Source organism: Aegilops tauschii, chromosome 5, assembly GCF_002575655.3.
Source record: "Aegilops tauschii subsp. strangulata cultivar AL8/78 chromosome 5, Aet v6.0, whole genome shotgun sequence".
Taxonomy (NCBI): domain Eukaryota; kingdom Viridiplantae; phylum Streptophyta; class Magnoliopsida; order Poales; family Poaceae; genus Aegilops; species Aegilops tauschii.
Window position 1 is genome coordinate 265865399 of NC_053039.3, and position 26755 is coordinate 265892153.

Genomic DNA, 26755 nt, shown 5'->3' on the forward strand with positions numbered 1-26755 from the left:
CGAACCCGCACAAGTGAAAGTTTCTTCAGAAATGGGAGTCGAGGGTTTAGTACCAGATTGTCTGGTAGGTCGCACAGCACAAAGGTGGCGGTGTGGAGAGAGAGGAGGAAAAACGCGAAATGGACATCGGTGCTGAGGGCACAGGTAGATGGCGTTCGGTATCTGGTAGGTGAATTCCAGGGGAATAGTAGAACTCAAGAAGCTGTAGTTCTGTGAATTCAGGGGATTTCAGCCAGGCGTCCACCGTGCAGGGCATGGTATGCTTGCTCAGGTAGCATGACGGGATGCAGAGGCCTTGAACGGAGCCCTGGTGGGAGGAGATGATGGCTCTGGGGATTTCAAAATCATTGAAGAGAGATAGCTGACGACAGTCGAGATTAAGGGGCACGGCACGCCATAGAGGGCGCCACCGAATTGAGAGGACTTGGGTGCGGTAGCAATCCTTGGTGGGGAGAAGCGAGATGATCTCCCCAAGGATGGCGTCCGGGAGATCGCTGATGCGGTCCACCCGAGATTCTATGGGTTCCTGGGATCCGGTGGGGGCGGGGTCGCTGCTTCTCCCCGCGCTGCCGGGTGCGGGATCTACAACAGGCGTCGCCGCTGGCGGGAGCCTCATCTTCTTGGCGCTGGGGTCAGCCGACTCCATTTTCCTCAAGGGCATCGCGTCGCGCTCACGGATTTGAGCAGAGTAACGAATGACGAGCCTAGTTGTAGTGCGAGTGAAGAAGAAGGGGAGCTAGGGTTTTTCTGTAGTAGTGAGGAAGAAGGGGAGCTGGGGTTTTCTGTAGGAGTGAGGTGAGGAATTTGGGGGTACAAGTGGAGCGAGCTGACGTGAGGTGGGTGGGAGTGAGGAGGAAGAACACCCAGGTTTTTTTGGGGGGTGGTGTGCTGGGTGTGGGTAGCGCCTCTCATTCAGTAAATATATGGACTTTTGAATTGATTTTAATATTTACTAGGGTGGATGGGCTGTTTTGTCTTGGGCCCAGAGAAACAATTACTATTAGTACAGTGGAGACACTCTACATCTACCCAGAAAAACAATTACTACTAGTACAGTGGATACAATACCGCTTTTGGCTCCTCCTAGGTCATCGAAATGTCTCCCTCTACTGAATGTCGTTATACTTTTGTTCACCGACATGCGGGCCATGCAGCGCGCGGGCCCAAATGCCATCCACCAAATTAGAAGGCAGTATGCAGGCGGAGAGTCACCCCGGTCGTAGCGCGGCAATAACAAGCCGTCGTATCACAAAACCCCACCTCCCCGCAGTCTAAGTTTGACGGATGAATCAACCATCATTTCACTCTTCGCTGAACCCCCTTCTTCTCCCTCACCGTCTTCAAGAAAGGCAACACTCGCATCTGCCACTATTCTTCTCTCCCAACGAAGGGAAGGTAAGCGGATCCGTGATGTTGGTATATTTCCGTTCAGAGAAAAAAAAGAACTTTTGCAAAGCAGTAACCGATCCTCACTCTCTTTTTTGTTTCATTGTCATTGCGATTGTGTTTTCTTTCCAGTGATCTCCTAGTATTCATCAGTTTCATGATGGACCAAGGAGAACCACGCAAAGATCTGCCGATATTGGAGCAGACGCGGGAGGCTGATCCCCACGAGACAGAGAGCTCCAAGAAGATGGAGGCAGCCACCGAGCCGACCCCAAATACGCTCACGGCCACTAATGAGATGGTCAACGCCCCGTTTGAGATTACAGCCCCCGTGGCACTGCAGGAGCAGTTTTCCCCCTTCGAGGATGTGTCCCCCCCTGCTGAGCTGCCCAAGGTGATTTTGTTCTTTGCCGATCTCGATTGTGGTTTTTCATCTAAGTATGTGGTGATGAATAATGCAAAATTTTATTAGCTTCGATGCCATGCTATACATAGTGGTTTAAATAACTTGTGTTTCTTATACTGGAAAGTAATTCAGAATTTGTTTCTGTTTCAATTAGAGCCCTGATGCAGACAAGGATTGTGTGGTTGTACATGTCACTCGCTATGAGGCGGATGACCTGAATATATGCACTGAGAAAACAGAGTTTTTAGGCTGTTGGATCCTGGAAGCCATTTGCGCTTATACCAATGAAGAGTTGTATTCCAGCCTCACTGTTGTCAGGCGTGTTGTCCAGGGTGTACTGAAGCACAAGAAGTTCAAAGCTACTCCTTCATTTGTGAGGCATACTGTTCTTGTCAAGCTTACGCAGGAAGATGACGTGGCATGCCTCCACAAACAAGTTTATGAGTGGCAAGGCCACAAGGTTTTCTTCATGAAGGTTCACGGGATTGAGCTGCTGCCGGACGTCCTCGATGATGTTCATGGCAAGGTCCGTCTTGTGTCCAGCCCAAATTAGATCGAGGCATGAAATACTTGCCCCAGCTAGTGTTTAATAGTAGTTTGGATTCTGTCTAATTATCCGAACCTTGCCTATTATCGAGCCTCTGGGGCTAGTACTCTGTTTGAATCCGTCTATGGGAACTTCTGCTACTTTTGTGTGCCCGTGAATCATCGTAATTGTTGCCGAAACAGATGCATCCTCACTAGTTTTATCATACAAGCAGTGTGTGTTTTGATGAAATAGAGTACTCGTTCGAGAAGTGTGCGCCGACGTATACATAAGTACTTGTAAACACTGTTGGTGCTACCCCACTTGTAAGCAGTTGTGCAAAACATGGCACATTGGCTCAGCTCGCTTCAACACTAGGCTATCGACCAGCTAACAATCAACAATCTGTTGTCTGACATATAAGCAACTATGTATCTTGTTACAGTGGTTCATGCAGTTAACTAAGGCCACAATGTAAGTTCCAAACGTTCACACGCTAGTCCAGCGTTCATGTGGAACACTCACATTAAACTCGGCTTCATAAAAAACTTGTAAAGCATAAGTTAAGCAATTTTATACACCTCAATGATTCATAGAACATAACAAACATATACTAGTTAATAGCAAAAGACAAAGTTGTGAGAAGGTTTACATATCAGGAAAACACAAGCAAGGCTTCTCTGAGCAAAGGGCCTCCCGGCAGGCTTAAATTTCCTGGAGTTCACTCTGGTTTTTTCTTGTTTCCACCATCCAGGGTTAGGTTCTCTCATTCCAGAATAACCAATTATAATTGTGTTCTCAGCTGGAATGCTGAACTGAACCATGCAGTGTACTGACCAGCTGAAAGTCTTGTGCATTCCACTAAATTTAAGCACCGCTATTTGCAGAAATAAGCAGACCACAATGCCTCTTGTCCGTGCACTTGTCCCAAAAACCTCCGTGCAGCCGTGCCAGCTTGTCGTCGGTCCATGGATGAACTGGAGGAAAGTGCATTCTGGACTAGGATGTAGATGTTTTCGCTCGTCCCTACACTGCAATCAGGAAGTAAAACATATGAATCCGCTTCTTTTAGATTGCGTTGGTCATTCTACCTAGTAACTACCAATGTAGGAATACTTGGAAGACGGGTGGTTAGACGACAACAACGAGGGATAGCCATCTCATTTTGCGCGGTTCTACTAAAACTGAGGCGTGTGCTTTTGATTGCGCGGATAGAAACAATATGGAGACAGACATCCCGAAATGATATGGAGATAGACATCCCTGTTTGCGCAAATACGAAATATGGTTATTTAAACAGTGACAGATATTTGCAGTGGCGTATGATTAACAGCAGCATCTATTGTGTTATAATTGGCACTAGATTGACAGTATGAAAGTGCCCTTAAGTAAGTAGCATCACATCAACACTGCCACTAGATTAACATGCAGAACAATAGCATTAGTATTACTGTCATGAGAGTAGCAGATGGTCAGTAAATGTGCAATCAAATTTGTGCAGTTCCACTGGGATGAAGCAATGTTAGCGGTGTGAGATTTAAGTGTAACTGCAAAAACACAATTCATTGGAAATAAAGCAAGACGGAAGCACTTCATAAAATGGTGGTGGCATTGCTTCAATTTATCGACGGCACTAGACCATTACTTATAGTGACATTAGGTGGCATTGCTTAATGCTTCATGTGATTTTACATTAACGGTAGCGATATGGGCGTAGGGACAGCAGAGGCATAAAGTGGTGAGGCGGATGTGGTTGCTGAGAGCGGCAAACACTCAGGCAGCATGTCTGCATTTGTCCCATTTTTTATCTCCTCGGCGACATTTTCCTATGTGAGCACAGGAAACCTAGACCTGCTCATTCTCATTTGCATTGTCCCCCAACACCCGTCACTTTCTTTCCTTTTTCAACCAAGAGATAGGTCCACTTCCCCCCACCCTTCGCCATCCACCATGCTTTCTTCGTCTTTTCAACCAAGAGACCGGTTGGGTAGCCAGTATCTACTACTTTCACCCGTTTCCTCTTAGAACCAAGTCCTAGATTCATGCTACAGCTTTCCCACTTTCTTCCCTGTTTGAACCAACTCTTAGAGTTGACTGTATGAACTAGCTTTACCTCTAATAATAGTAAAAGTCTAGGTGGCTTTGGAACAGTGGACGAAAGTAGAAAAAGATCCACACGAAGCCAAGTGGGGAGCTGGGGCAGTAGAGCAAGGCAGGTTTCGAAGGAATATATACCTGAGGGTCGTCGGCATGTGGCAAAGATGGCGTCGGGAGGCCGCATCTTGGCCACAATACCGTAGGGAGGAAGAAGGGGTCAGAGGCCCTCCGGAGCGGGCGCTCTCTCGGAGAGAACGGCACGGCCTCCGATCGGGACGCACGGGCAGCCTATGGTCTCCTCCCTCGCCACCGACGATAGCATGAACGATGCACCTACACCCCTGCCCCGGTCGAGGTTGTCCGGCCGGATTTGTGACCAACCGTGAGCTGAGAGAGAGTGTGGCCACCTATGTCTTGCTTAGATCCGGAGAGCATGAGAGAGTGAACGAGAGGAACCCTAGTAAAGCAAGCGCTAAGGCTCCTGCTTATATATGTAGTGGAGTGATTTTGTTGTACCAGCTTAAAAAAAATGCGCTCCTACGTGTACCCGCGAGTGGGTGTGAGAGAACTAGTGCGTGCGTGCACCGCTTCTCTTCATGAGAGTACAATATACTATGCCCAAAGAACGTTCGCCACAAGATTAATAGTATAAGTGTGTGACGTGTGAGCTAAAATAAAATGTGCGCGACGTCCTTTGTTTTTTAGAAGTTCTGAGGGTAGGGTGTGAAGAGCACATATGTGTGTGACGTCTACCTGCAGATAGACGGTGGGTGTGAGAGGACTCGGGAGGGTGCGTGTGCGTGAGAGAGAGGGGGCCACGTATCAATGCAATGCATGTGTCCGTAAATCATTATCCGACAAACGTTCGCCACAAGCCTTTTCCTGACGAACGCCGTAAGAACCATTAGATCGGCATCCGACAGTGTCAGTTTTGCCATGTCATTTAACAGAACAACCACTCCTCCTACACACAAATCTTCCACGTGAGTGTTAGAAACTGTCGTATGGTCCCTCCGTTCCAAAATGCAGTGCATATAGCTTTATTGAAAATTCAAACCTCGCAAACTTTTACCGAGTTTTTGTGTACCAAATTGCACATGTAGAATACCCTGTATATATCATTTCATTCATCTTCGAGAGGTAACTATAAAGATGGGGGAGGAGTCTACAAAGAAAGACCATCGTATCACCTATAGCAATTTCAACCATCCTTTGGTGTGGAGGAATATCATAGGAACTCCATATGATATGATTTTTATAGGATTTTTTCCTTTAGAGCCAATTGGTTCATAGGAATAGATTCATATACTCCACATTTCAAAGGAAATAAACATGATATCATTTCTATAGCTTTAGAGCCACTTGGTTCATATGAATGGATTCCTATGCTCCCATAATTTCAAAGGAAAATAAACATTAGCGTATATTCAATAGAAAAGTTCCTATGATATGAACCAAATTACATCTCTTTTCTAATCCCTCCTCATAGGAATTGTGATACATGTCATCTCTAGACTCAATAGAAAAGTTCCTATGATGTCAACCAAATGACATCTCTTTTCTAATCCCTACTCATAGGAATTGAGATACTCCATGTCATCTCTTTCCCTACAACTTCCATGTATACATCATATATTCCTAAATAGCTAGTACAACCCACTAGTAGCTTTTTTCCAAGACATGCAACTATGGCACAAGAACTACATAGTGTGCGAATAACTTGAAAGATGGTCGCTAGATGAAGCTAACCCGACAGTGCAGAGATGGCAAATCCGAGCACTACTGGCCGTTGGATATCATCAACATTCCACCAGATCTGCCACATGTACTATTTAGAAGACTCCATGGTTGAACTTAAGCATAATGCACAAACCTCAAAACACATGCACTTCTCTTTTGTTCTAGAATCTTCCGTATCATAATTGATTTATTTCTAAATGAAATGCCATTATTTGTTTTTTTACTTTATGCTTTACAATGCACAACCCCATGAATCTTATTTTTTTATAAAACTAATTGATTTTGAATGAGATGAACTATAAGAACTAAATGAACATCTACATCATGCATATATGACTCAAAGCTTTACATGCTATAGTGTGTATTTATTCATAATTTGGTTTCGAAATCTCATGCGTTCAATGCATGTGTACCTTACTAGTTTTGAGTAGAGTAGCAAATTTCACGCGGCCCCGGGTATATCAAAATGCAGGGCCCATGCATCATTGCCTTTCGGTCGAACCTACGTCCACAATTTTTTGTACGTACTATATCTCCACTGGTCCCAAACCCAAAATGCTGCCTCGTTCCCCTAAAACCAAGCGGCCCACACATATTTAAGGCATCGACTCGAACTCAATCCATCTCCCGTTTACTACGACGTGGCCCCGCACGCCCTAGTAGTACTCCTACAAACCCTACTGCCGCACGCATCATCGGTTTTCTTCAAGAGGACGAGGGAGAAGCCGATTTGTAGTGGAGGCGCTTTAAAAAAATGATCTATGGTGGAGACCCCTACCCTAGGGTGCCCTAGGTAGCTGCCGCCCGCATCATTGGTTTTCTCTTTTCTTTATGCTCTCCCGCCCTAGAGTGAAATGATGGTTGCTTCGTCTGTCCAGCTTAATGCGGGAAAGGTGGGGCTTTGTGATTTGACCCCTCATCGCTCATTTTCTACTACTGCGGCGCCACGACCGGGGTGCCTCCAATTCCAACCGCTGCTCCGAACTGTAATTTGGTGCATCGCACGTGGAACAAGACGGTGGATGAGCCACATGTCGGCCAAAGGGGTCCTGTTAAGTGTGTCGCCATTTCGTGTGCGGACTGACCCTGCTTGAGTCGCTACACCAACACGACAGGTGCAACCTACCACTTGGTTTTGCTCCTTGGTAAATCCCGACTATATTGATCTAAAAAGATACGTACTGAACTACCCTCCCTGTCTCGTTTTTTTAGACGTCTCGGTTTATAGGGCGTGCACGTAGTTCTAGGTCATCCATTTGACTAACTAAATATGAGTTACTATGTCACAAAAAGTATATCATTGGATTATTAAGCGGATGTAGTTTCTAAACATATACTGTTCATCACATATATAGCGAGTTAAATTCTCAACCTAGAACGACGTGCATGCCATGTAAACCGATACGGAGGAAGTATAGTAGTAAAAATGAGGTGATTTTACCGAGCATTCGGCGGGGGAGCATGGCCTGTCATGGGGTCCCACGTGTCATGATGTACCAAGGCGATGCGCGTGTCCCTCTTGAGGCAGAAGCAATACTACGTGGTTTGAGATGATGGCGAACCGAAGTGTGAAATAATGGTTGCTTCGTCCATCTGGGAAGGCGCGGCATCGTGATTTGACGCCTCATTGCTCATTACTACTACTACTGGGGCGGTACGACTAGGGTGCGTCCCACCTGGTGTTCTGCACTATTATTTGGTGCTTGACACGTCGACCCGGTTGCTATATGTCCCACATGTCGGTGACAGGAAGTACAGAATTCATGAGCGAGCGTCGACGGAGGAGTACAAGACACGGCTTGGGTTTTTGCTGCTTCGCGCGATCCATCGATACAAACCCAGACTAAAAAAGGCGAGGGCGGCTCTTTTCCCGTGCGGCAGGCATGGGAGTTTGGCATAGTCTGTTCGAGGCAAGGAGGTAGGAAGGGAAACAAGCAAATAAAGGTTGAGCGACTTAGTTTTGGGAAAATCTGATTTTACGGAGTACGTACCCACTAGGGTTTATAGGGCTCATCTAAAAAACATTCGTTTTTCCGTTTTATAAGTCTCAATTCTACTATTAGTAGTAGTACCATCACATGTTGGATTTCGAGGTGCGTTAGATCACCCAATGCAAGCAGTGTCAAGAGAAAACTCACCAATGCATGTAGAAGTTCATGGAAATTTAGTGGTCATTCATGCATTCGTTCTAATTAATGCCTCGGTAAACATAACTTCTTGAGAAAAATGAGCGTACTAATTACTTGTGCAAACTAGGAGTACGAAATTAATTCGACCACTCACCGTCTACCTTGGTTGGAGAGATTTTGAAATTGAGCCATAAACTGGAAAGGAGGGAGTAGTAAATTTTGTCTCGATTACTATTTGTGGCCTTGTATAGATGCAAAATGTATTTTTTTATAGTGGCCTTGTATAAGTAAATGGAGGGAGTACTAAAGGACATATATATTCCAAAGAATATGATAATCTCTCTAACCAAGGTAGTAGGGACCAGGAGTAAACGGAGGGAGTACTAGTAAATTTTTCTCCTCATCCTGCGAGCCACCGCGCGCGTGGGCGGGGGAGCGGGCGTAAGGCGTAGTAAGCAAGCTTCACCTCATCCTGCGAGCCACCGCGCCCGTGGGCGGGGGAGACGGTGTACTAAGCAAGCTTCTCCTCATTCTGCGAGTTGACGGGACACATCAAAAGTACTCCAGTGTATAGATCCTTGCCTCTAAGGTAGGCCCCACATGGTTTGCCTCTTTTTTAACATAACGCGTCAAGTCGCAATTTGTTTGTTCACCCGTGGTAGACGATCCTCCCTCCATCTAGTGGACAACCAGTACACGTGTCAAGTTACCACGTGTGCTGCCTTTTCGTACAGAAATGAGCTCCACCGTGTACCCACGCGGGTGTGGTTGGGAAAGAGACGGGAGTACGTGCGCCGTGCGTGCACCTCTTCTCTTCGTGCACATCCCCCACCTACGTCAGATGCGGTACGAGGCGGCGGCGTGGACGGCAGCAACGATGCCCGTGCGCTGCTCCTCGTCGAGCTGGACTGGAGCGGCGAGTTGCTGAACCGTGCGCCGGCTTGGGGCAGCAACTGGCTCCGTCGGGCGAGGGGAGGGAGGTGGATCAGCGAGCTGCATAGCTCGTATCCGGCAGGCTCGGCGGGCCACCCAGCTGGCTTGGATGCGGAATAACTACTCTTCGTAAGCCATTGTAAGAGTGGACAAAATGGTGAAGGAGGAGATAGGGGAGCGGCGGAGGTGTGCGATTCTTGGCCGACGTTTGGCCTCGTTTAAATAGGAGATTAAATAGACGGCGGACGGGAGGAGCTCGGCCGGCGTTGCGTTTAATTCCGGCCCGGTCATGAACGGACGTGTGTCTAGAGTGGGTTTCTCGGCTTCCACACGGGCGGGTTTCATGGAGGCGTTTGAATGCGGCAAGGAGGCGTGTTCAGTCGGGCGTGCAGCGAGTGGCGCCCTCGACTCTGACGTAGGACAGCGCACCGTTCTTCCACTGACGTGTGGGCTCTTTGGGTACATGGCCTGCATGTCAGTGACCCAACGCAAGCAGCGCACAGCAGAGGAACCTTTGGTGGGCCAGGGCGGTCAGAAGCGGGCATTTCATAAACCGATGATTGTTCATTGAGTGTGATGTCATCCTTTTCATGTAGATAAGCGTACTATGTTGATAGCCCGTTCGATACGTTGTGATTCATAAAGACCGCTACAAACATCAATGTTCTGCTTATCACAGATAAGATTGATTAATACCCGTAACAATCCATGTCCTTAACAAAGGGTGCATGCACGTATAGGTTGAGCGTGTGTCTTGCGTCGTGTGCTGTGTGCATGCAGGCGTGCAAGTGTTGCGTGCGTGCAAGGGTACGTTTCAGTGTTCCATGCATGTGTGCGTACGTGCGTGTGTTCGTGAGTGCATGTGTATGCGTCAGTGTTGCATGCCTGCATGCGTGCGTGTGTTCGTTATGTGTACGTGTCAGTGTTGCACGCCTGCATGCGTGCGTGTCTTGCGTGCGTGCATGTGTACGTGCGGGGTGAGGCTACACGTCAATCGACTGACTTTTTCATCTCTGGTCATTAGATTTTCCAGCCATTGGATACGAAATCAAGGGCCTGCAGTTTATCATCAAACTCCACCCCCTGAGCCGCCAGCCACCACCAGCCGAACCGTCGCCCCCCCGCCCGCGGCCGGCCCACGCCACCCCGCCCGGCCCAAAACCACTCCTCACCGCCGGTCCACCGCTGCACCGGCCATCCCTCTAGCCCCCCCCCCCCCCCGCGCCGAGCTTTTTCTCCGGCGATCCCCACCCCACCGCCCAATCAACGCGCCCCCATCGCCGGCGACTGCCAGCCAGAGGTCTCACGACTTCGAGTACCCACCGACCACTTATTTATTACCATTTCTGTCCTTCATATACACGCTGACGGGTGAGCCCTATGGTAATGTGCGCTGCTAAATGTGGACCGTTTGACTGGTCAATTGATCGTGTCATCAACAAATTAGGGAGCTGTATGGTGAGCCAGTGACCGTATGATCACCCTAAAATGAATTTTATTAACATAGTACAGATTCAAACTACCATTTCTTTCTTTCATATACGGGCTGACAGGTGGGCCCCATGGTTACGCGCCCCAATGGTGCAACACTAGTTACGCCACGTGGAACGTTTGACTGGTCAATTGATTGTGTCATCAACAAAATACGGAGTTGTACGGGTGAGACAGTGACCGTATAATCATGACATGTATTTTTTTAACACGGTACAGACGCAAGGGCTCATATATATGCGCAAGCACTCACCGCTATAAGCGCACACACGCAGACCCTACCCCTATGAGCACCTTCGAGAGAGTGGGCCAGCATATGATCTTGAGATTTTATGAAGTGACCATAGGTGCCTCATAGTCGAGTGGAACGTCTCCTCCCACTGAACGCACATCGCCGGAAAATACTGAAATTAACCCAGGATAAATGCGAGCACCTGGACTTTAACCCTGGTGGGCTCGAGAAACCACTGTCCTCCTAACCATCCAACCACATGTTGGTTAGCAGGACAAAATGTATGTGGTGACCGTGATGACCTTATTCTGAAGTCCAGTGACCATATCGTGCTTTCGCTTCAAATACAATGACCGTAAGTGTCGTCAACAGAATACAGAGCACGCATCAAATGCAAAGTCCGTCAGTGTCATCAAGAAAATACGGAGATGTATCGTGAGCTAGATACCGTATGATCACCACGAGAATGTATACGGTGACCGTAATGAGCATATTCTGAACTCCAGTGACCGTATAGTGCTTTAGCTTGAAATACAGTGACCGTCATGCGTGAATGTGTCGTGGGCATGCATACTTTTAGAGGGCCGAGAGATAGTTTGTGTGCGTACATGAAAGTGGTGTAGAAAGAGGGGATGCCCGGTGGAGACAAGGAAAGATATGCCCTTCGTTTCTCTTTCCCGTGACTAATATTTTAGGAGAATATATAAACATTCACAATGCAGAACAAATATTTTTGGATGCACCATGCAATTAACTTTCATGTATAACATTGTACTATTGTATATGCTTATTTTCTTAGTGGCCGATTGCGTGTGTGTGGTGTGGTGGGCACATCATTTCTAGTTATGGTGGGTCAACATGAGGACTCATGGGTCGGTTCCATCCTGCGCCACATAGGTTGGATCGAGATGCGTTATACGAAGACCCATGTGGAGGACTCGACGTACAACACGAAGCTAGCTACCAGAGTCGCGGAGGACTCTATCCCCACTGGTGATAAGCCGACTATATATGATTTGTAACCCTAGGCCCCCAGTATGTTATAGAAGCTTGGGGGCTAGTTCGTCGATAGTATACACACACGCACAATGCCTGGTATTCATGTGTACTTTATACAAACCCCTATCACTAATATACAGTACCAGGAGTAGGATTTTTCCTCAACTGCAAGGGTCTGAACTAGGGTAAAACTTTGCCTCGTATTACCATCCAGCCTAACAGTCAGGGATATCCTACCGAATGATATGATGGAATCATATCTGCCAACTACTAAGAGAGAGGTGTGTCTGGGGGGGGGGGGAATGTGTGCGAGAGAGGCCTAAAGATAATGTGCATGCGGGAGACACGTAGGCACATATATGTGCGTATAGAGGGCTAGTAGAGACCGTGCGTGTGTATATATGCATGTGAGAGAAATAGTGTTTTCCAACTGAGATTAGTGAAAAGAGTGGTACATGGTAGTCAGAAAGAGAGAGAGAGAGATACAGAGAGAGCATGTGCGTGAGACTCCCCGACACCCCGAGAGAGATTGTGAGCATGTGTGAAAGAGAAATGCCGATGCATATAAAGTGTGTGCACTTATGCGGTAGATAGAGAGATATATAGCGCGTTTGTGAGAACGGGCCGAGGCATAGTGCATCTACGTGTAAAAGGCGGTTCTACGCATTAAATTAAAATATAAATGGCATTATTATTTTTGGATGAGATCATGAATTTTGCAAATTGCGTATGGACGAAAATCGGTCTATCAGACACCCATACTCTATTGAATTCTAGCATGTGCATGTGTTTATTTCATATTATCGATCCATAGAGTGAGAGCGGTTTGAAATACAGGTAATGGATGCTTTTGCAATTCATATATAAACATTAATTATTGCACTCCATGTTGTTAGTGTGAAGCACTTTATACATTTGTCACTTGCATGGATACATTCCAAATTGCTAGCTACGAAATAGAATACATGTCGAATTCAACATAAAGGGGGTTTCGAAGATTCGAATTCATAGGAAGTGCATTCATCTATTTGAACCCGAGATAATGGCATTTGTAAATCAGATGTAGAAGGGGGCATCAATCTTTGTTGTGCATTTGAACATGCTATATATATTCATACGCATGTCTAACTTTTTTTTGCAACCAAGGAGATTATATCTGGAACCATGCATGAACTGAGGTAAGTTGCATATTTTTTAATATATACTCGTGTACAATGTATATTCAAATGTACCACCTCCATTCCAAAATAATCGTAGCTTTAGGATTTTCAAGAGTAAAGATTTGTGAAGTTTGACAAATCCTGAATGTTCAATTCAAGAGAACCGAAAATGTAAATGCTTCTGCTCCCAAATATTGAACGAAGCGCCAAATAGGCCTCTGGTCACCCAAAACCGCGCGAGACTAATGTTTGGTGGTAGGAAATTACTGTCCTGACTCTGGCCCGTGTAGCCTATCGGCCCGATGTCCAAAGGTCTAAACCGGGGTAGGTTTGTAACTTCACCAAGACACTAGTCTCAACCGCCTCCGAGAAGCATTCATACGCCGTGGGCGCCTAAACACCCATGCGCTCGGCCAAAATCTATCCCGCCCACATTTGGGACACCTGAGATTACTGTCCTACCCCCAACCCGCAATATGTCCGAAATTTTAGATGGGGGCAAAGTTTGTAACTTTCCCCAAATTTCAAACAAGCGCGTCCCAAACTGAAACATTGTTCCCCCTTAGTTCCCCGCCTCCCTCCGTTTCCCCATTCATACTCCGTGGGCGCCAATACGCCCTCTCCACTAGCCGCGAAACCCCAGCCTCCTCCGTCCTCCACCCCATAGCGCCCAATCCACCGCCGCCCTCCTCCATCACGCCGGAGCCGGTACCCTGATGTCGTCGTCCAACGCAACCGCAACCGCAACGCCCTCAAGGACTTAGCAGCTGAAGCCGATGTAGAGCTGCCTCCACGATGCCGACGCCGACGTGCGCCATACCAGAACTACTCCGACCATGCCGTCCTGTGCCTCACTGCTGCCGCTTCACTGTCGCAACCGTCCACCGCACCGGAGCTATTCCCGCTACGCCGTCATTCGCCGCCTCGGATCTGCTTCCCCGCCACCGACAGACGGCCACCGCACCACACTCAACAACTTGGCCATGGGTTCGTCCAAGGCTGCACCGTCCTCCACAACTTTTTGTTTCCAGCAAACCACAAGAAGATCGTTGGAAAAACAGAAGGAGGACACATCACTGCCAGCAGAAAGAGGTACTCCTCTTCCCTTATTCGTCCAAACCTTACGTTTCTGCTCACACCGTATTCATCCCACGAAAGAAACTAGTTGAGCGCTTCTTACTACATCTTCTTCGTGATACTAAATGCACAAGGTTTCCTCCGTTTACTATTTCACCTTTGCCAGAGGTCAGTAGCCCGCCTGGATTTCAATTCAGGGTCAGTCGAACCGCAATTAAAAGAAGAAGCACCTGCTTAGGCGCGCGGAGCACCTAGTCCACCTGTTCGTCGGGGAAGCGGCGCATCGGTGTCTATCATAGGGTGTGGGGCGCAGGAGCTGCTTGTGCCCGATCTGGAGGTCGGCGGGGCTTGAATGGATTGCCGGGGGGCGGTGCCAAGCACGGCGGTGCGGTGAGGTCGAGGGAGGGCGCAGGCAGGGTACTGGGCCGGTGGTCGCTGCCATTTCGAGGAAGATCGTCAACACTGACTGGCTGGAGGCAGATGAAGGCGATCTGCCCGTTCTTTGTACATCAGACGGTGCAGAAAAAATGGACTGACCTATTTGTTTTCAGTCGAATGTTATTTTCATAGAATCCTGTAGTAATTTAGTGTGCCATGCATGTTGTAGAGCTATCATATGTCTCCCGTCATTTATTTCTCACCGACCTGCTATCTGCTACCTTTACACTGTACTAATTGTGCACACACTTCACCCATACTCACACTATTGTTTTTTTATGCATGGGTATTTCAGACTCTAATGCAGTGTTGATGAATGCTGAAAAGAAAAGACAGAAGTCGCTCCAGTGTAATTCGAAGATAAGCACTAAGCGTTTCAGCGCTCTAAAGGATACAGTGTCGGCAGTTGGAGACAGGAAACGTAGCTCTGCAGTTGATGATCTCAATTGCCACACACAACCATCCCAGGTGCTTGCTTTAACTTCGCGCTGTCAAATGTGGTTGCATGTTGCATATGGTGTCTAGCTTGTATTGCTTCCAATTTGGTTAAATTGCATCTGCTTACTTTACACATTATACCTTTGATAATGACATGCCTTCCTGTTTATGATACATACTACATATGTCTATTAACCATGTTCGTACGTCAAACTAATGCTCTTTTGTATCCCTCGTCAATCACTTATGATGAGACAGTCACCCGGGTGGGTTACTGTGAGACGCCATACTCGTTTAAAGAGTCCAGTGTCATCCTCCCCACATGATTCTCAAGAAACAGCAAGGCTAAATGAAGATAGTCAACGTAGCTCTCTAGTTGATGACCGCAATTCCCCCACACCACCATCGCAGGTGCTTGCTCTAACTTCGCAGTGTGATATGTGGTTGCATGTTGCATACGGTGTCTAGCTTGTAATGCTTCTAATTAGGGTAAATTGCATCTGCTTAGTTTACACATTATACCTGTGAATATGACATGCCTTCCTATTTTTGGTACACACTACATCTATGTGTTAACCTTGTTCTTACATGAAACTACCTCTCTTCTGTATCCTGCATCAATCACTTACGACGAGTCACCTGTATTCGTTGCATATTGCATATTATTTCTAGCCTGTTGCCATGTATTGCTTCTAATTTGGTCAAATACATTTGTTAGGGCACCCTTTTAACTTGGCAGACTGATATTGGTTTCATCTTTCATATGGTTTCTAGCTTGCATTGATTCTAACAAGTTCAAGCACCTTGTGCTTAGTTTACACTTTATACATCATACATGTCAATATGTCACGCCGTCCTGTTTTTCATACATATTCCATCCTCCTATCATGCGGCTGCCTTACATGAAAGTAGTGTTTGTCAGTATCATGCATCAATGAGTTCTAAAGAGCAAATTTTATTCCTTTTTCTTGTGGGTTTGACTTGACAAGGCAAAATCAAGAAAGAGAAAGGAAAAGAGTAAGGAAGGCAATGATGGTGGTCCTCTGCAGCAACGTAAACGGAGCATCTGTACTGATTCTCCTTGTACTGATAGTGCATTACAAGGTCCAAGTCTCCGCTGCCCTACTCCACCATCCAAGGTGCTTGCTCTAACTTGGCAGTGTGATATCTGGTTGCATGTTGCATATGGTGTCTAGCTTGTATTGCTCCTAATTAGTGTAAACTGCATCTGCTTAGCTTACACATGATACGTGTGAATATGACATTCTTTCCTGTTTTTGGTACATACTATATCTGTCTATCACACCATGTTCTTACATGAAACTAATCTTCTTGTGTATCCTGCATCAGTCACTTATGATGGAACACCTTTAAGTTGGAAGTGTGATATTGGTTTGCATCTTGAATATGATTTCTAGCATGTATTGCTTCTAGTTTGATGAACGCCGCCTATGACGAGACAGTTTTAACTTGGAAGAGTGATATTGATTGCACCTTTCATATGGTGTCTAGTTTGCAGTGCTTCTAATTTGTTGAAGTGCCTTCTGCTTAGTTACCACATCATATGTGTGAATATGTCAAGCCGTCCATTTTTTCGTACATATTCCATCCTCGTATCATGACTTTGCCTTTCATCAGAGTAGTGTTCGTCAGTATCATGCATCAATGAGTTCTGAAGAGAAAATTTTATTCCTTTTTCTTGTCGGTTTGACTTGACAAGGCAAAATCAAGAAAGAGGAAGGAAAAGAGTAAGGAAGGCGATGATGGTGGTCCTCTGCAGCAACGTAAACGGAGCATCTGTACCGATTCTCCTTGTACTGATAGTGCATTACAAGGTCCAAGTCTCCGCTCCCCTACTCCACCATCCAAGGTGCTTGCTCTAACTTGGCAGTGTGATATCTGGTCGCATGTTGCATATGGTGTCTAGCTTGTATTGCTCCTAATTAGTGTAAACTGCATCTGCTTAGCTTACACAAGATACGTGTGAATATGACACGCTTTCCTGTTTTTGGTACATACTATATCTGTCTATCACACCATGTTCTTACATGAAACTACTCTTCTTGTGTATCCTGCATCAGTCACTTATGATGGAACACCTTTAAGTTGGCAGTGTGATATTGGTTTGCGTCTTGAATATGATTTCTAGCATGTATTGCTTCTAGTTTGATGAACGCCACCTATGACGAGACAGTTTTAACTTGGCAGAGTGATATTGATTGCACCTTTCATATGGTGTCTAGTTTGTAGTGCTTCTAATTTGTTGAAGTGCCTTTTGCTTAGTTACCACATCATAGGTGTGAATATGTCAAGCCGTCCATTGTTTCGTACATATTCCATCCTCGTATCATGACTTTGCCTTTCATCAGAGTAGTGTTCGTCAGTATCATGCATGAATGAGTTCTGAAGAGCGAATTATATTCCTTTTTCTTGTTGGTTTGACCTCACAATGCAAAATCAATAAAGCTGAAGGAAATTGGCAAGGCATTGGATGATGGTGGTCCTTCCGAGCAACTGAAACGGAGGTTCTCTACAGATTCTACTCCGCCATCCTCCCAACAAGATTCACAAGACAACTCAAGGCTAGACAGTCAACGTAGCTGTGTAGATGATGAGCACATCTCCCCTACTCCACCATCATAGGTGCTTGCTCTAACTTGGAACTATTATATGTGGTTGCATGTTGCGTATGATGTCTAGCTTGTATTGCTTCTAACTTTGTTGAATTGCATCTGCTTACTTTACACATAATGCCTGTGAATATGACACGTGTTCCTGTTTCTAGAACATACGTGTACATGATGAGCACATCTCCCCTACTCCACCATCACAGGTGCTTGCTCTAACTTGGAACTGTTATATGTGGTTGCGTTTTCCGTATGATGTCTAGTTTGTATTGCTTCTGATTATGTTGAATTGCATCTGCGTAGCTTACAACTTATACCTGCAACGATCACTTACCCATAAGACACATTTAACTTGGGACTGTGATGTAGGTTGCATCTTGCATTGTCCTCTAGCTTGTACTGCTTCTAATTTCTTGAAATGGCACTTACGACGAGACACTTTTTACCTGATAGAGTGATATTGGTTGCATGTTCATATGGTGCCTAGCTTTCATTTCTTCTATTTTTGTTGAAATGCCTTCCGCTTACTATTTTTTCATACATATTCCATCCTCCTATCGTACGTGTGAATATGAAACGCTGTCTTTTTTGTATATATTCCATCCTCCTATCCTGCGCTTGCCTTACATCGAAGTAGTGTTCGTCTGTATCATGCATCAACCAGTTATGCAGAGCTAATTTTATTCATCTTCTTGTGGTTTTGACTTCATAAGGCAATATCAGAAAATAGGAAGGAAAAGAGTAAGTTAGGGGATGTTGGTGGTCCTCCGCACCGACGCAAACAGAGACTCTCTAGATTTGCCACTGCTACTGCTAATGAAGTTGAAGTCCCAAGTCTACATGATGAGTTCATCTCCCGTACTCCACCATCGCAGGTGCTTGCTCTAAGTTGACAGTGTGATAATTGGTTTCATGTTGCATATGTTGTCTAGCCTGTATTTCTTCTATTTTGATTAAATTGCACCTGCTGAGTTCATACGTTATACATGTGCATATGACATGGCGTTCTGTGTCTAGAATACACTGCATCTATCTATCATACCATGTTCTTACATCAAAGTACTGTTGTTGTGTATCCCGCATCAGTCACTCATGATTGCACACTTTTAACATGGCAGTTTGATAGTGGTTGCATCTTGCATTGATTTCTACGTTGTACTGCTTCTAATTTTTCGAATTGCCACTTATGACAAGACACTTTTAACTTGGCAGAGTAATATTGCTTGCATCTTTCATATGGTGTCTAGCTTGCATCACTTCTATTTTCTCGAATAGTTTACACATCGTAGCTGTGAATATGTCATGCCGTCCTGTTTTTCTTAGATATTCCATCCTCATACGGTTGTCTTACATCAAAGTACTGCTTGTCTGTATCATGCATGAATGAGTTCTGAAGAGTGATTTTATTCTTTTGTGTTGTGGGTACGGCTTGACATGTCAAAGTCAAAAAAGAGCAAGGAAAATAATATAGTAGGGAGTGGTGTTACTCGTCGGGTGAAACAGAAAAGGATCGGCCGTCCAGATTCTGCTGGTACTTATAGTGTAGTAGAAGGTCCAAGTCCACCGGCTAAATCTACAAACACAGTATCACCTGCTCCACCAGCTGCAGCATCCGCTTCAACTGTACCAGCATCTCAACGAGTTACTCGTTCGTTTGCTCCAGAACTGGCCAGTTCCCAAGCTGCCTTCACACCTAACACTACTTCCGAAGCACTACTGACACAACAGGACTTGGTAAGATCATATGAACCTCATGAGCATCAACACCAAGACGGTACCTGACCGAGTCAAGTTGCAGTTGCATGCTCCTTTATATGTACTCTCACAGTTTGATGTACAATAACACTTTCCATATTCGTTGTTGAACTAGCACCACGGCTCAAGCGGAAACAGACATCAGGGATAATGCTTGACAGATTAACAAAATCTAAAGGAGGAAGAATGGAGATCCATTTTGAGGCAGGTTTAAAAAGGCCACGTGATGCTACAGAGTCAGCCAAGTTAGTATCAGAGGCAGCCGTTGCCGTTAGGTGTCATGCACGTATCCTCCCAACGTGGATCCAGTACAGGAATGAGAAAGACAATACCCAGTTTAACACCTTCCTTGACCATTTATCCGTAAGTAATGTTATTCATCGCAATTAGTAATATTGTCTTGCTCTGTCCCATACTTTCTAGCTTCCTCCTAATAAGACTCACATTCTTTTTTCAACAGATGAGGTTCAAGTTGGATCCGAAAGATGATGCAACTAAACAAGCATGCACTCATGTTTTTCAGTCTGCTCTGCGATAGTATCGGTACCACCTTAGAAAATCTCACTTTGAAGGCAAGGCTAACAATGAAATCGCCCAAACATCTCCAGTGGAATATATTACAGATGAAGACTGGACAGCCTCGTTAAACACTGGTCTGATCGAAAGTATCAGGTAGGCTATATGTATTTGATCAGACCACATATTGAACTTGTATTTATGTATGTGCCTTACAAGTGTATCTTCTTCTAGGCTAACTGTTTGAAGAACAAAACCAACCGTTCTAAAGTGAAATTCCAACAGACAACAGGATCTCGTAGCTATATTGCACACTGCGAGGCTCTTGTAAAAACTGCTACTTCCTTCTTTTTTCTGTGCCATATTATCGTATCTATATTGACTTGTTCCAAATACAGAGGAAAGCCTGTGCGGACCAAAAAGAACCTGAACCGAATGCAGTGCAAATCTTCTGGTACACTAATCTACAAGTTCAAACTTTCAGGAAGCTATGGAAAAAATGATATGTATAAACGTGTAACCTAGTTTGTTTGTTTTTGTCTCATTAGTAACTTATCTGGTACACTAATCTACAAGTTCAAACTTTCAGGAAGCTATGGAAAAAATGATTGAACAGCCACAACCACCTGAAGGTGACGAGGCTACCACAGACACAATGTCACCTCTTGCTGCAGTGCGTCAGTATCTCTCCACTAACAGTGCAAAAAGCACCTTCCTGCGTAATTCTGGGTTGGTTGTCAAGGTAACCTCGTCCAAATCGCCTACTGAACAAAATCTTCCTGCTAGACAGAGTGATATATCTGTGCTCCAGACACAAGTCCAATCCCTAATGGATGTCGTTTTGGAAACAAGAATAGTGGTTGACAAATGTCGTCAAGATATGAATGGTTTTGAAACCAGACTATTAGACATTCGCTTCGTTGTTCAAGAGCAATGGCGGAAAAAGGTGAAGATTGTGCTGCTCCATCAGATTCTACAGCCTGAAACATTAGCACTCATGTCAAATGATCTGTGCTTCTATACATCTGATGGTGCTTTTATCTGCAAGGACTGTAAACTTTATGCCAATAGGCCTTTTGTTGTGATACAACATTTATGCTGCTGCCAAAGGCTGCAATAATTACGACGCTATTTTTGTATAGTGTAGGTTTATCTTAGTAATGTATTCGGCCGAAGCTTCGTAGGAGCCCAACATGCCAACATTCGTCGGGCCCATTCCAATTGGGCTAAAAACGATTATGGGCCGAAATTTGCTTGTAGCCCACTAAAAATATCTGGGCCTAAATCAGCATAAGATTTCATATTTTTCTGGTAGGCCTGTGCCCATAGTGGGCCTTTAACAGGCCTAAACATAATTTGGCCCTCAGTAACAATAGGCCATTTATAGGTGTATGTATCTCGAGCCCATTGTTGGTGTCAAAACCGGCGGATCTCGGGTAGGGGGTCCCGAACTGTGCGTCTAAGGCGGATGGTAACAGGAGGCGGGGGAACATGATGTTTACCCAGGTTCGGGCCCTCTCGATGGAGGCAATACCCTACTTCATGCTTGATTGATCTTGATGATATGAGTATTACAAGAGTTGATCTACCACGAGATCGTAGAGGCTAAACCCTAGAAGCTAGCCTATGGTATGATTGTTGTTGTGCTATGGACTAAACCCTCCGGTTTATATAGACACCGGAGGGGGCTAGGGTTACACAGAGTCGGTTACAAGGGAGGAGATCCACATATCTGTATTGCCAAGCTTGCCTTCCACGCCAAGGAGAGTCCCATCCGGACACGGGTTGAAGTCTTCAATCTTGTATCTTCATAGTCCAACAGTCCGGCCAAAGGATATAGTCCGGCTGTCCGAGGACCCCCTAATCCAGGACTCCCTTAGTAGCCCCCGAACCAGGCTTCAATGGCGATGAGTCCAGCGCGTGGATTGTCTTCGGCATTGCAAGGCGGGTTCTTCTCCAAATTCTGAATACTTGTCGAGTAGTGTCCGGCTTCCCATAAATGTTGCACTCCTTGGCTTCCGCGCCTAATAATGGCTATCTTCCACGTGTCGAGCGAATGCGAGAAGCCAGGGTATTTTTACATTTGCCACCCTAGCCATGCGAGTAAATCATCTATTAAAGAGACGGGGATTCTCAGATCCAGATCACACCATCCTCCCACAACGAGTATCCATCGAAGCGCGTCTGGAAAAAATCCATTCCAACATGGCCGGCCATCGCAGCTCCTCCTCTCGCTCCCGTAGCCCTAAGCCCGGTAATTGGAAGAAGTGTTCTGTCCCCCACAGCCAATTAGTAGAGTTACAGACCCAGGGATTTCTCTCTCCAGTGTATATGGTTCCCATTCGAGCCGGGCTCGCCACCTACAATGGCGGGGAGCAAGCGGAGAGCTTTCCCAACCCATCCAAGGGGGAGCGGGTATGCCTTGTCCCTTACTTATTAAGAGGGCTTGGATTTCCAATTCATCCATTCCTTCGCGGGCTCCTGGAGTTCTACGGACTCCAGCTGCATAATTTTACTCCCGCCTCCATATTACACATCGCTGGCTATGTCGCCCTTTGCGAGCTGTTTCTGGGTTGCAAAGCTCATTTTGAGCTATGGAAGAGGCTATTCTGCCTCGTACCCTGTACACAGGAGGGGTCAATATACCAAGTGGGCGGAGCTGAAATATGGCGCATCGCCGGGACCGGATACCTGTCCGGTACTCTGAAGAAGACATCCGAGGACTGGCCTTCGGAGTGGTTTTATATGGAGGACGTCCCCCTTCCGGACCCTATTTGGATGGGCCTTCCTGAGTTCGACAATGATCCCTTGAAGAAACACCGCAGCTGGCGCCCTCGAAGCCCTCAGGAGGAAGATAACGGGGAAGTCCTTTACCTGATGAGTCGGATACAAACGCTGGCCCAGTCAGGATTGACAGTAATTGAGGTTATGTCAATATGTATAATGCGGGGGGTACAACCACTTCAATATCGGGGGCAAACCATGTGGCACTTCAACGGAGAAGACGATGCCACCCGCTACGGACGTAAGGGATCGGACTCAGTTGCTGCTCTAGCGAAAATCCTGTCCGATTTGTACAAAGGAGAGGAAGAGGAGTTCATCCGTATTAAGCCACGGGATGGATTCTCCATGTACAACCCTCCAAGCTGGGTGAGCTGTCACTTTTTATTCCCAACCTTCCCGCATTCTTCATCATAAGTATTTACCTTGCCGCTTCATGGCAGGAACTGCGAAAAGCCGTAAGGGAGGTCCACAGCCCACCTCCACAACCGGAGGACCCTGACCGGGCCCTCGACCCCGGACTCGAAGAGGATCCGGACACATTTGTGGAGCTGATTGACAGGACATTCTATCAATTGAGCTGCGATGATGCCATGGTGGCCATCATAGCTGATTATCCTGGACTACTCCCTGCATCGCATGTAAGAAAAACCGGAGTCCCAACTTCCGAGAAGGATCCCCTTTTCTGCACTTCACCTACCGCACACATATGGTGTCTTACAGGGAAGGCCCTCGGGACGCCATGCCGAACCCACAGTGACTCACCAACAAGGGGCACCGAAGCTGGGTAGGCTTAAAAGGAAGGCGGTCAGGACTGAGATGCTGTCGCAGAGGTATGATACAGAACCCCGCTCCGTGGTTGTCGTCTTTTAAAATATAATAACGTCCATGTTTCCTAGTAGGAAAAACGCTCGCCGGACTATATCCGGAGGGGTTGCCGGTCACGCCTCCACCAGTCGGGCTCCAAAGCCGGACATAGAGGCGGACGCTAACATGGGGCGAACGCCGGACGTTCCTCCTACAGAGGATGCGGATAGGCTATCCGCTACAAATTCCGAAGTGGAGAGTGCTACGAATCACAGGCGTCGCCGGGCCATACTCTGTGACGCTTGTTTCTCCCAAGAGGCATTCGATGCCTTCAACTCAGGAGACGCGTACATCCGTGCTGCTCAAAAATGGTCTTGCCAGAGCCACGGACCAGTATGTAAAGGATATACGGGTAAGAAAATCTGATAATTATGCATATCAGTAGCCCCTGAGACTTGAAGCAGTTGACACAACTGATTTAAGGATCATTATTTGTGCAGGTTCTTACGGAGAAGAATACCCAATTGTCTCAAGAGCTGGAAGAGTGCAAAGCCCAGCTACGGGCCGCAGTTGCCGCAGTGAAGGAGTCCGAGAAGGCCCCCTCTGGTAACACTTGTCTCGATCAAAAAGAATGACATGTAACAGTTAGTATGCGGCATGCATGCAAATCTAACAATAGATTCTGTAGATGATCCCGGGGTTAATCCGGAGGTAGTGCAAGGGGATGAGCAACATGCTAAACGACAGTTAAAGGCTGGCGAGCGCGTGCTTAAGTAGGTTAGGAGGGAGAAAAACAATCTCCAAGATGCCAATATCCGACTGAGTGTTGAACTGAAAGATGTTCGGGCCCAACTTGCTGACGCCGTAAAGGAGAATAGGAGGCTTCGACGCAGCATTTTTAGTAAGTGCTTGAACGAACTTTTTATTGAGTTCGGCGAAGAAACCGGCTAACAGAGTTATATCTGTAGGTATGCTGACAGGCCGTCCCACAGAGGAAATGCCCGGGGTCTGCAGGTGATCTTCTTCCCGAGCTCTCACAACTGCACGAACAAGTTCGGCAGGTGATGCAGGGCATTGCCCAAGCCTTGTGGCCATCTGCCTCCCTGCCAGCAGGCATGGGGGAGCTTGTGGAGAAGCTCAAGGGAGCGCGGCGGCGCTTCCGAGTATGGAAGATATCAGCCTGCCGACAAGGTGCGAGGGAAGCCTGGGCCATGGTGAAGACGCGATATACCAAGGCTGACCCGAACCACATGGCCGAGGTCGGACCTGTGGGGCCCGATAGGAAAGAGATCCCCGTCAGTTTGGTGTATGACCAAGTAGAATTAGCCGCAAAGTATTCCCAACAGGATTGTAGGCTAGACAGCCTGTTGGATGGTATAGAAGAAGAATTTAGTCAGTCTAAGTGACTGTGTACTTCAAGTGACATGTATTGTCCCTAGTCGGATTGTAAATCATTTGTCATGGCGGACTTTTCGCTTCAACCTCTGGACCCGACAGTCCGGAGTGTATCCGAATACCCGCTCGGTTATGAAAAAACCGGGGTACGCGTGGAAACCAGTCGTAGGGGTCATAAGTGCTTGAACAGACAAGTACCCAACTAGCTATCTTATATTACATGGATAGTAAGAAACATCTTCCAGGGAGAATAGTTCCATTAGGGGTTCCTTTCCCTGGGTACGCATGCCCTAATGTGCATGTCCGAGCTGCAAAAAAAACCGCAGGATATAAACATCTGGGGGCATGTATTACAATAAATAAGGATCGTCTCTTGTTCACCGACCGAGTATTCCCTTAAGAATGCTAGCTTTCGGCTTCACCCAGTCTGAGGTACACATCCGGCTGGTCCGGCAGTAACAATCGCAGAGGTGCTCCCCTTATGCCCTAGCCGAATTAACGGGAATGTAGGGCATAAACACAAGAGCCAGGCAACCCAGCTTGGCCAAAACTTAAGTCATATCGATGCATATAATGGCGAAAAAGGTACATGTGGAAGAATAACACATGTGTGGGGCATATAGCCCGGAAAATAGTTATATTAAGCTTCTGTATAAGAAGCCCCCAGGTATAATGAGTGCGGCTATCGCGTCAAGATTGTGTAGTCAAGACACATTTTGGCCTTTGAAGGCCTTGAAGAAAAAAAGGAAGGGAAGAAAGAGAGAAAGAAAGAAAAGACAGATAACGAATATATATAAAATTGACAGAGGTAAGGAGACGAACACCGAGTCTGGCACTAGGCGTAGAACCTTCAGAGTCTGGCTGCGTTCCATGGGTTTGGCTCGAGTCGATTGTCCGATGCATCCCGCAGATGGTACGCTCCACCGGTCAGAACTTGGTCAATAACGAAGGGACCTTCCCATTTGGGCTTGAGCTTGTTCTTTTTCTTCTCCGGTAGGCGTAGAACGAGTTTGCCAACGTTATAAGTTTTGGCCCGTACATCTCTGCTTTGATACCTTTGAGCCTGTTGCTGATAGAATGCGGAACGGGCCTTTGCCACGTCGCGCTCCTCCTCCAGGGCGTCCAAACTGTCCTGCCGATCAAGCTTGGCTTCTTTCTCTTCATACATGCGCACTCGCGGTGAGTCATGAATTATGTCGCAGGGCAGTACCGCCTCTGCGCCGTACACCATGAAAAATGGTGTGTATCCGGTAGTGCGATTCGGCGTGGTCCGCAGCCCCCATAGTACAGAGTCGAGCTCCTCTACCCAGTGCGTATCAGATTCCTTCAAGGATCGCACTAGTCTGGGTTTAATGCTGCTCATGATAAGACCATTTGCTCACTCGACTTGACCGTTAGTTTGCGGGTGATAGACAGAAGCATAATCGAGCTTGATGCCCATGTTGCTGCACCAAAGTTTTACCTCGTCGGCTGTAAAGTTTGAGCTGTTATCGGTGATGATGCTGTGGGGGACGCCATAACGGTGTACAACCCCGGATATGAAGTCTATCACTGGTCCGGATTCGGCCGTTTTAACTAGTTTGGCTTCTATCCATTTGGTGAATTTGTCCACCATGACCAATAGGTATTTTTTCTTATGGCTTCCCCCTTTAAGGGGTCCGACCATATCAAGCCCCCAGATCGCAAAGGGCCAAGTGATGGGGATTGTTTGGAGAGCGGTAGGCGGCATATGGCTTTGGTTTGCAAAAAGCTGGCAAACGATGCAACGTTGAACGAGGTCCTGTGCGTCTGCTCAGGCCGTCGGCCAGTAGAAACCTATACG